Below are 11,974 nucleotides of genomic sequence, written 5' to 3'. Positions count from 1 at the left end.
AATCCCTGCAGCAGGCAAAAATTCAGAAAGTGTGAGCAACACCTGAGCTAGCGGTTAATTAATTTATCATCTGATTAGGCAGAAACAAGAAGAGAAATTGTTTGAGGTCACTGGTAGTCCCAGTTTTCTTTGCCTCGTTAAATCTTTTCAGTGATTTTAATGATTTGTGTAATACATCTCTTTGCAGGAGCTGTTATGCACCACATCTGCATCTCAATTCTACAGCCACAATAATCTAAGGATGTTTATTTCATTGGGAAGCAGACAGAAATTGTTGTGAACCGTTGAAGCTGCTGGATTTCCTGTCATTCTGTTTCAGCTGGGCCACTGCTGCTTTATCCTGATGTCATTGAAAGTGCCAGAAAAAAGAATAATAAAAATTATAAGAATGCTATCAGAAATCAAAAGGTGTTTTACTGTCTCTCACAGTGTCCTTCTGGACAAAATATCCTGCATGCAGCTAGAAAAGTCCATAACAGACTGGGCGAGCAGCTGACTGACAGGTTAGGCTTGAAGTGTTACAGTAAAGAAGTGTTACAGACTGTCAGCCGGTCACCTGTGGGGTTCCATAGGGCTCCATTTTAGGGCCAGAGCTCTGTAAGGTTTTTATAAATTATCTGAACACAGGAAATGAATGCACATTAAGTAAGTTTGATAATGATATTAAACTAGGAGGAGCTGTGGACTCCCTCCAGGGTAAAGAGGCCCTGCAGAGAGATGTGGGTAAGACTAGAGGGCTGGGCACTCACCAAGCAGATCAAATTTGATGAGAGCAAGTGACAGATTCTTTACCTGGGACAGGTGATCCTGTTTACACATACAAATCAGAGGATGAGAGCCTGGAGAACAGCCTGTGGGAACAGATGTGAGATCCAGGTCAGTGAAAAGTTGGATATGAGTCAGCAGTGCCCTGGGAGTCAGGAAGGCCAACCCTGTCCTGGGGTGCATCAGGCACAGCAAGGCCAGCCAGGCAAGGGAGGGGATTGTCCTGCTCTGCTCTGAGCTGGGGTGGCCTCACCTCGAGTGCTGGGGGCAGCTCTGGGCACCACAATGTAAGAAAGGATATAAAGCTATGAGGCTGTGTGCAGAGGAGGGCAACCAGGATGGTGAAAGGTCTTGAGGCCAAGACTTAATGAGGAGTGGCTGTGGTTGCTGGGTTTGTTTGGCTTGCAGAAGAGAAGGCTCAGGGGTGACCTGAGTGGGGCCTACGACGTCCTCCAAGTGTCAGCAAAGGGGCAGATGCTGAACTGTCTCTGGTGATCAGTGACAGAATACAAGGAAATGAAAGCTGCATCAAGGGAAATTCAGGTTAGTCATTAGGAAAAGGTATTAACTGAGAGGCTGGTCAATCACTTCTCCCTGAGGAACTTGTCATGCCTCCAAGCCTGACAGAGCTCAAGGAACATGGATCTGGATGCCACTTAGTTGTATGGTTTTGTTTTAGCTAATCCTATGAGAAACAGGGAGTTGGACATGGTGGTCCTTATTGATTCCTTCCAACTTGAGTTATTCTATGATTCTATGAAAAAGACACAACAATAAATTCCCAAAACAGCAACAAAGTAATGATATTCCCATGAACCAGATAAGACATTTCTCCATGAATGTGGCTGCTGTGACCATCCAGGGATGCCACTTTGGGAAACCTTTGATACATTCACCCTTTCCAAGTGGCATTCAGTTTCTGTCAGGAAACATGGCTTCAGAGTTCAGTATTGCTACAGGATTAAAAATGTCTACAAATGGCATATTGGTAGGTAAAGCACCTTTTCTAAAAGACACGAAGCTAGGACCCCAATTCCACAACTCAGTTCTTCAACTTTCATTCATGCTAAGCTGTTTCCTGCAGACATCTAAAAATCCTAGGACACTTCAAAATAGAAAACTATTTACCTGCTAGCACTGCCCACAATTAATTTTGCAGACAAGGTATCTTCTGATTTAACTGATTTAAATGTAATTTATTTGGTGATCCTCTTTATCTCCCCATGGAAGAGGAAAAAGGGTTTTCTCCTGCTGTCCCCATCTGGGGTGTTCTGTGCAGCCTCATCTGCAGCATTCCTGCTGCCCTCAGTGAGGGGCTGCTAGGCACAGACCACCCTTGCTGGTGCTTTTGAAAGTATCGGGGTGGGGGTTCCTCATGAGTTGGAGGAGGATGAGGTGGAATGAGATGCAGGTGCAGCAGGGCCAGGGTACTGCAAAGAAAGGGCTTTGTCAGAGGCTGAGGAGAGAGCCTGGAGCACCAGCAGGACAGAGCAGATGGTCCTGTCCTGCTGAAATTAAAAATGAGTGATTGTTTTGGAAAACTCACATGACAGAAAATAGGTCTTTGAGGGGGTTAAAACTACAAATATGCATATAGATAAGCAGATATAAATTTCCTTAAAAGAAAATTTATAAATTGCTTGCTTTAATAAGTGATGCTTATTTTGTCCATACAGAAGTATAAAAATGCAGTAGTATAAAAATGAAATCTTCTCTCTTTATTGAGAATAAAATATAAAATTGAATTTCATGTTGAAATAGACCATCAAAGAATGAGAAATAATACTGAAATGTGCATTTTGCTGCTTTCCTTCAAATTCCAGCTCACAGACTCAGGTGATTTTTATGTAGACTTGCAGGAGCATCCATTTAAGTCATGCCACAAAAAAATGCAGTTGGCTGCATGTGAAAGATTGTGCTATTCAATACCCATAGATAAAATGGCATTTCAGATGGGAAAAGAAGAACTCAGCCAGCATGTCAGCAGGCATGATATAAAAAACTGAACAGATAGAAGAGGTGCAAAGGCTGTGCCATGGCTTTAAAAGAGTCACTGTAACCAAGAGTGCAGGGGAACAGTGTGTACCCCAGTGCAGACCTGCACAATGGTGCACGGGATCTTCTAACTGGATGCTAAGTGGAAAATACTCTGATTCCCAGCTGAATGTAACGGAGACATCTCGACACGTTGATGTATGACATTATCACTGTCACTTCTTCTAACACAACAGCTCTTTTTATTTTCCAAAATTTTGGACATTTATCTTCAATTGCAAAGACAAAATAAATCAGAAGACCATTTAGGAGCCCATAAATATTAAAATAAATATCTCGATGTAAAAGTTGTCAGCTTTGTTTCTTCAGAATCAGGAAGTAATTTCTCACATATTCTCATTTTCACTTTTCAATCCCTTTTTCATAAACCCCGACTTTATTGAGTAAGTATTAACACAGAGGCTTTGACTGTATTTTTTTCTGTAACTTGACAGAAGTGGACATTTATAGATAGAAGGCTGATGATCAGGTAACCCCATAGGAAATGAGAGCATGGGAGGGAAAAATATGTCAATATTTTGGCTGAAAAAAAATAATTTCTAGGGTGGTTTGAAAATAAAAACAAGTTTTGTTGGATCACCACACACCACCTCTCCAAAGTAAGAAATTTGAAAAAAAATTGTGGATGAGAGTAAAGTATGTCAGTGGAAGTGTTCCCACTATGAGGACCCTTAATTGCTTGTGACCCTGCTGTGGAGAAGGTATGGAAAAATTAATGCTCTGAGCAATATTCATCTTGCTGATTGTTTTCCTTTCTTTCTTCACTTATGGTTGATGTGACCTTTTTGGACTCCAACTGCTAGAGGAGATGTACTGCAACATGCAGAGCATGTTATTATTACCTTGAATTTTCTCCAGCTCTCAGACCAAATGCTTAGTCTGCTTGGTCAGGATTAAATGTCCTTTGCTCTTGACTTCTGAAGATTTCGGGTCCAGATTGCACACCTGGTATATTACTGCAGTTTTCCTTTAAAGAAGCACAGGAGCAATTTACTTTGTTGAATTTTAGCACTACAGGATAGGCTTTTATGAAAACTATTTTAAAAAATATTCTCAGAAATAAATTAAAAAAAAAAAAAAGAAATACAGGTTTCCAAATTCTACTTTTGGAGAGATAGCATGTTATCTGCACTGACACTGTGCTCCCTAACCCCAGTCTCTTACACCAGTAGCATGCTGCAGGCCCTGTATGGTGAAGGTGGTTATTCACATTACACCAGAAAAAGACTTGCTCACATGTGCTGCCCTTGTGTTCATGTTTTTTAAAAGGTCCCTAAGCTGAGATTCACAGTGGCTCCAAACCCCCGGATCTGGAAAGGAATTGTTGTAGGAAGAGGAACAGGCAGAACAAGTTGGGGTGCCCCAGAGATTTTCACACATAGCCTCACCTACAACCTTAGCCTGCAATGAGAGTTTTTGAGATGAGGTATTAATAATATATAAGCAGCATAGGAATAAAAGGAATAAAAACTTGATAAACATAGCAACCCACACACCTTCCTTTTTCCTTCACTTATGAATCCGATAGACAAAGGGAATCACAAATTGTTTCTTGCAGAGCAAAATTAATGGAGTCTGAACTAAGGCTGTGTACCCACATTTCCATGCACCTTCCCTCCCTACATCCTCATCCACTTGGGATCTGCTCTTCCTCACTATGCCAATTTCAGTGACCTCTTGCAATGGTTGCCCTCCTTCCAACTGTGCCCCATCTCTGTGCCTGAGTGGTGAGCAAGAAATTGGAAGCAGCTCTGGCTGGCACACTACTCTGGGCATGCCAAGCCCAGGTGCTGCCAAGTGCTGGTACTGCAAAGGCTGAGCAGAAGGAGGGGCAGCTGAATGCTCCTTGCCTTCCCCTTAACTCTTCTTCCCACCAGCTCCCTGGATGGGAGCTCAGGATGTCTGTGTCCTCCACCCTTCTCTCCAAACTGGTTTAAACTCAGTGAGTCCAAAGTTGCCAAAGGGTCCTGACAAACAGGCACAAATGCAAAGAGGCAGTAAGAAAAATTTCATTTCTTTAGCACATGAGGGAAAAGAAAAACCCCATAGAAAGGATGACAATTCTATGAGAAAAAGATATTTTGTTATTTGTGGGGTGGCTGCATTTCACTGTTTTGCTATATGAAATTTGACATGAAATTTGACCACTTCCCAGAAAATCAACAAGGGGTTTTAATTTTTCTCTTTCCACTTTAAACTAAATAAGAAAATTTTTTTAATTTACACTTGTAAATGAAAGAAAAATGCATCCTTTATATTTTTAAGGACAGAAAGACTATGGCATTGGCTACAGAAAAAGTGGTCTACTTCTGGGTGAATTATGTCCTTTGAATGAAACAGAATTACTGTATTTTTTTCCATGTTTGGACAAAGCTCAGATAACCTGCAGCCCCTTAAAAACATAGGCACATGAAAATAAATCCTTAGATAGCCCATAATTCCAGATAACCCACAGAGACAGGGAGGCCATGGAAGAAGGAAAGCAGGCTTTGTGGGAATCATGGCAAAGGACTATTAAACAAAGGCTAGATTTTGCCTTGTATATATCTGTTTATGGACAAATTGTTCAGTCAGGTAATAAATTCTATCAATTGCCATTTGATCCACTGCAGTTCCTTGACCATTTCACCCCAATTCCACTTATTGATTTCATGTGCACTGAACTACTTCCAACCTTGCCACTCAAACAGGATTGCTGGGTACAGCACCCTTACAGAATAGACAGTCATTACATTTTGGAAGAGGACAAACCCTCTGCAGTCTCAATTTCCCTGAAAACGACCCCATATTGGCTCCTGCACATTTGAGATGAACCTTAAGATAATGTCCATCAAATTAGAGATAGTGGGGGTTTTAAACACCAGTCAGACTTAATCTGTTACAGCTTTAGTGATGCTAAAAAGTGTTATGATATTTTCTGCATTTCAGGAAAGTCAAATCTCATTTCAGCAAATGAGGACAGGCAGAACACTCTAGGATAACCCAAAGAGATGCAGAACAGCTTGGGTATATTGACAACATAGCATTTGGTGACATCTTTGCTAGATTTTTCTCTTCTTCCTCTTAATTTCTATGTGGTTTCAGTCTGTTGTGCAGCCTGGGCATGCAGAATGCTGCTGGAAGTGTGAAGGGGTAGTGCTAATGAAAGGGCTTGGGAGCTTGGCCAGGCTGTGTTCCTTTATCTTCCATGTCCTACTCGATTTCCACCACAGTATTTATACTCTGAAATACTTGTAGAGATTTGTGCTCCCTTGTCAGCTCTTTCCTTGTAAAGCAACTACCTGAATGTGGGTTGATCCTTGCTGGATGCTCTCCCACTTGTCTTGCCAGCATGGAGAGCGTTGGGATAGAAGGTGGCCCTCTCTCGCTGTTTATACTTACTTCCATGTGAGAGTCCCTCCCTTCATTTTCTCTTATGCCAGTCCCACGAAAATAATGTGTGGTAACCTCTGTGCTACAGGGGGAAGTAGTATTTTCACTAATTATGTTCTGGTTTTAATGATGTTACATTATGTTAGAATAGTTTATATTGACAAAATAAATTTCTATTTTACTACAACATACAACCTAACCCAGTGCCCTGAAAAGCCTATGCCAATGTACCAGAGCAAAGAATGCAGGTTTAAAACCCAGGTATTAAGTAGATCATGTAAAATCATGATATGTAGACCTTTACCTTACAATAATCATAGCATCATTGCCCACCTTGGCAAACTACGTCACTGACTACAGTTTAAGCAAAAATTGCCAAGTGCATCTTTATTATATTTGTCAATCATTTCAACAAGACTCATTTAAATTTCTTTGAGACACTACAAACACTCCTACATAACAAGATCTGGCATATTCATATGTGTATTTAAGCAATTAAAGATGTGGTATGCTCATGGGAAGTGCTGAGGACCTCAGCGCTTACACTGCCATTCATCTCTCAAGGCAACACAAAGTCCTTGCTCAAGCTTGTGAGTGACAAAAATATCAGGCTGACCTGGATGATAACTTCAGGTGTGTAATTCCGAGTGCATTTTTCTAACCCTCCTCTGCCCATGACTGATTACCCAACTTTGGGAAAGCTTCCTCATGTTTCCCAATGTCTTGTGAAAACAGTTCACGTTTTTCACTCAAAATGTTCTTGACAAAATTTTAATCTTTCCTCTTGGTTCTACTAGGAGGTCTCCTCTGCAGCAAAGCAAACTTGTCATCTTGGTTCACCTCACTGCCAAAATGCATCAGAAGTGCAGAGGGTGGGAGGAGGAGGAGACCAGTGGAGGATGAGGACTCAGTCAGGAATCTCAAGAGAACTTGGACCACAGGTGTCCATGGGACTTGGTGGGCTACATCCAAGGTTGCTTATTGCCTGCTGCCAATAGAGGTCACCCTCTGTTACCTTTAAGAGGTCTCAAGGAGGAGAGGTCCCTAAGATCTGGAGGAGAGCAAATTTTGCACCTGTCTTCAGAAAAGACCAAAAGCATAACCTGGGGAATACAAGCCAGTTAGCCTAACTTTGATCACTGACAAAGTCATTGAGTTCTCCAGGAACACTTTCTTCAATGGATGGTATTTACCTGAACACTGTCTTTGACACTGTCTCCTGTGATATTCTTGCATCCAGATGAGTCTGGACAGGTGGGCAACTGGTGTCTGAACGCTGCTTGGATGGTTGGGCTCCAAGAGTAGAGTGAATGAACCATCCTGTACCTGGTGGCCAGTAACAAGCGGAGTGCAGCAGGCATATGTCCTTGGAGCTGTCAGGTTTCACATCCTCATCAATGACACCATGAGTGCATTCTCATCAAGTTTACACCAAATGGCTGCACCATTCAGTAAATGGGATGGCAGGTCTGCCCTCCAGAGGGACCTGAACACACTGAAGGAATTGGCCAGCAGGAATGTCCTGAAATTCAACATGGATGAATGCCACATCCTGCACTTTGGAAAGAGCAATCCCTTGTAGGGACACAACTGGTGCCCAACTGGCTGGGAAGCAGCTCTGCCAAGATGGACCTGGGGATATCAGTGGGTACAAGCTGGGCATGATCTGGCAGTGTGCCCTGGCAGCAAAGGTGGCCAGGTGTTACCAGGGCTGTATTAATGAGAGTGTGGCCAGGAGGTCAAGGGAGTAGCCCCTTTGCTCACCAGTAGTGAGACTATGTCTGCAGTCCTGTGCCCAGTTTTGATCCTTTCAAATAAAAGGAAGAGGATGATGAGCTGGGGTGAGTTTGGCAAGAGACTACAGGCTGGTTGGAGACTGGAGTGCCTCCCTCTGAGGACAGGCTGAGGAAACTTGTCTTGTCCAGCCTGGAGAAAAGATGGCTTTGGAGGCACCTAACAGCAGCCACCCAGCATCTATGGGGAGAACAACATGGAGGCAGGGCCAGGATTTTAACACAAGAGACACATGATAGGAGAATGAGACACAACAGATGATGAAACAAGAGAGGTTCAGATTGAATGTGTGGAGAAAGATTTTCCCCACAAGGACAATCAGACAGTGGTGCAGCTGCCCTGAGAGGCTGTTCAGTCTCCATCCTCAGGGGTTTCAAGAAACAACTGTATCAAGCCTTGAGAAACATGGTCTAACCTCAGAGCTGGCCCTGCTCTGAGCCGAGGTTGGACCAGTGATCTCCTGAGGATTCTTTCAACGTGAATCATCCTGTGATCACAGGAGTCTGTGGTAATGGAGCCTTGTTTATAGACCCCATAAACAAGGATCCTGGTTGTAGGTGGTATCGCTGAGAATAAGAGATGCAGTTTTGAGGTTTTTTGCTTCCCCTGAATTTAAATTGTCATTAAAAATGATGGATTATTTCAGCAGGTTTTTTTGCATCACCCAGATATATTCATGTATATGCACATTCATATATATAGAAACAGAGATCGTCTGTGCATTTTCCTCTGTGTATTTATCCACTAAATGCATGTTTTATAATCCTCAGTGTTTTGCAAGGCTACAGGGTAATCTGCTTCATTCAGTAGTTACTCTTGCTCAGGAAATGCACAACAGCCACAAATGCTCCACAGCTTGGTTGCTGGGTAAACTGTAGCTCATTTGTATTCAGCACACTGTGTAAAAGTGATAAGAAGCCAAATACTCCTAGGAAACAGCACAAATGAAATACAGCACGCAGGAGGCAAAGTATTTATAGAAACAAAATATCAGCATTTTCCACACATTTACACAAAGCAATTTCAGTCTTTTCATAGGAAAAAAAGAACATCTCTGGCACTCATTTACTCATTTCCCTGCAGTCATATATTTTGGCCAAAAAGCACTGACTACATGGAAAACCTTCGGGTCATAGCAAATTAAAGATCAATGACAACCTAAAATAGATGCTGTCATATTTTCACTCCTAACATGTCTTTGCAATAAGAGCATTGTTTTAGCAAGTAAATAACGTGACATTTCTGCTTGAATGGGATTTTAGCATTGTGGCTGAACCCTGTCCGCAGATCCCCAGCCTGTTATGAGAGAAGGAATTATATCTATGTTTAACTCCTTGGGACCTCTGAATTGATTCACTGAAGCCCATTAAGTGCAAGACAGAGGCTGCCCATTGGAAAAGCAGCTGACCACATCTCCCTTTGTGTGCACTTGTCAGCCACAGGCTCTGTTTGGGGTGGGGAAGCCTCGCTGTGTCCAGGTGTGATGCCCACTGCAGCCCTTGAGACAAGGTCCCTGTGCCACACGCTTCAGGTGTGCTCAAGGGAAGCCAGGGAAGGACTCACCCCATTTGTGTCACTGGCAGAGGGAGAAGCAGGTCAGGCCAGGCCCCCATTGTCCCCCAGTGCCTGGTGTTGCAGCACAATCCCCTCAAACCACTGAGCACAACACCTCTGCCACTGCCTCTGGCACCCAGCTGACAGAGTCACTTGTCCTCAAAGAGTGAATAGGTAGGAATAGAGAACAGTTTTTAAAGTGTAATTGATTCTTCGGTCTATCAGTGATGTTTCGAGACTCTGTTATGTGTCATCAGCCCTTCTGTCTCTCATATAGCCTTAGGAGTACCATTAAGCCTATGCAATAGCTCTTATGGACTGGAGCAAAAATACAGTTGTTTAGTAATTCCACAGTAAAGTAAAATAATAGAATAGGTAACATTTTTTGCATTAAGCTTAGAGAATAAACACTGTGCAACTAGTTTCAAGTATTATTTCCATTTGGCTAACATGTGAGTGAAGATTGGGAGACACCACCAGTTGCACTTTCTCCTAAGATCCCTTGGCTTTAATGATTTCCTATTTGTGGATTTTGGGAGTAGGGCTTTGGAAATTCATGGAAAATATATGAAAAAAACCCATCTGAAGTGTAAATTTAGCTTTTACTGATATTTTATTGTTGGAATTTCCATTAAGAACATTGAGAAACAGGAAAAACAAGAGAAAATGCTGAAACTGTCTAGTACAAAGCAAAGAAATAAAACAGTGGAAAAAAGCATCTGAACTTGGAAACAGCAGAAAGACCTAAAAATGTCTTTTTGTTGCCATAGCGTACAACTGAGTAAAAATATTTTGGACAGAAATTGTCTTACTTATTAACAGAAAATACACTAAATTTAATAGTACTAAGTAATCATTTGCACATCTCTATTTTAGCCTCTGTTCTCTTCAATCTTTACCAACATTGAATAAGCAATTAAACACGAAGTGGTCAGTACAGTCCAGTGATTTATAAAGAGAAAAACAAGGCTTGGGCAAGAGCCACAAGGTGCTGTTGTGCTCATAGTTCAACAAAGTATTTTCTTGAATCTATACCTACACTCACAATGTCTGCAGGTAAAACAAAAACATTTACAAAATGTATTCCTACAGTGCAGGAATAGAATGTAGAGAATGCTCTACATCAGCCTGCAAAGCTTCAGATCTGTTCCTACCTGGTAGAGGATGGACAATGTATACCAGTTCTGGATAAGCCTGAGAAATGGAATAAACCGGGGGGGAAAAGGGATGCAGTTACAAAATGTATCAAAAGCTGATCCCGAAGCAGCTGCAAAGCAGCAAATCTAAAACTCTTCCTGGCTAAAAATGTGAAGGCTTTGCAAGTTATTTTGATTAGGAGAAATTGATGCTATGTTGTTTCTAACAAAATTTCTGAGCCCTGTTCCTTTGGGCACTGGAGTGATTAAGAAAACAAAGATAGTTTCTGTGCTTCTAACAAGTTTCTTCCAGGCAGCCTATTTCCAAAACTGCCTTTCTGGTTTTGGGATCATACTTATTTTGAGTAGGTCTGGCTTTTTGCTCAGTTCTGTGTTTTACTCTTCCCTTATACCTATACTCAAGGATCTGAAAAATTTCTCTTCACAGACCATTTGTTTTCTTCAGGGAAGATGTCATACATTGTATCTGGTGCTGATACTAAGTGAAAAATGTTTGCTTCACCAATTTCTGTAAAACAGCTAGGTTTGTATGAAACCTACCACAGACATGGATGAATATTCATGCTCAGGACATTTGTTTCACCCTTCAAGATGCTTACTGATTTACTGACATCTTTAAAATTAATGTGTAGGCTCATTATGTTTTGGATCATGTGGCTAAACGGATCCGGTTTCTCCAGAGCTGTAACAAGGATGTCAATGTTTCTCAGTGTGTACCCAAACAATATCTCTTTTCCTCATATCAGATTTCTATTTCCCATGCTAGAATTCTTTTTATTTTTCAATACTTATAAATCATAGTCATGCAACAAAACAATTCCTTTTATTGTGGAATCTCCTACAGGGTCAGCAAGATCTTATCTAGAGCAATGCACACATGTTAGAAGCTGCAGTTTAGGAGTTGTACTTTTCAGTTAAACTCAAAAAGGCAGGCTGGGAAAGTAAGGTTATACCTGTCTGTACAGGGTGTAGGTGCAGAGCACTGAAACTTCAGTAATGTATCAGATGGACCTTGGAGGGCACAAGACGCTTCCTTCCCACAGGCTGGAGGATGGATCAGTAACAACAACTAACTCAGGGCAGGCTGGAGGGAAAAAAAAGAAATCCTGACTTAGAGATAAGAGAATGATGATAGAGGCATCCCTTCTTGTGCCTTGTCTGAAGACAAACAGGCTGCATAGCTTGGGAATTTGGGCATCATCTACAGAATATGGTGTTCAATAGTGAGATGGCTGCCTGGCAAACGATTCCATTGTTGCCCAGCTCTGGTGGGTCCT

This window comes from Vidua macroura, chromosome 4, assembly GCF_024509145.1.
Source record: "Vidua macroura isolate BioBank_ID:100142 chromosome 4, ASM2450914v1, whole genome shotgun sequence".
Classification (NCBI taxonomy): Eukaryota; Metazoa; Chordata; class Aves; order Passeriformes; family Viduidae; genus Vidua; species Vidua macroura.
Note: the sequence above shows the minus strand (reverse complement) of the source record.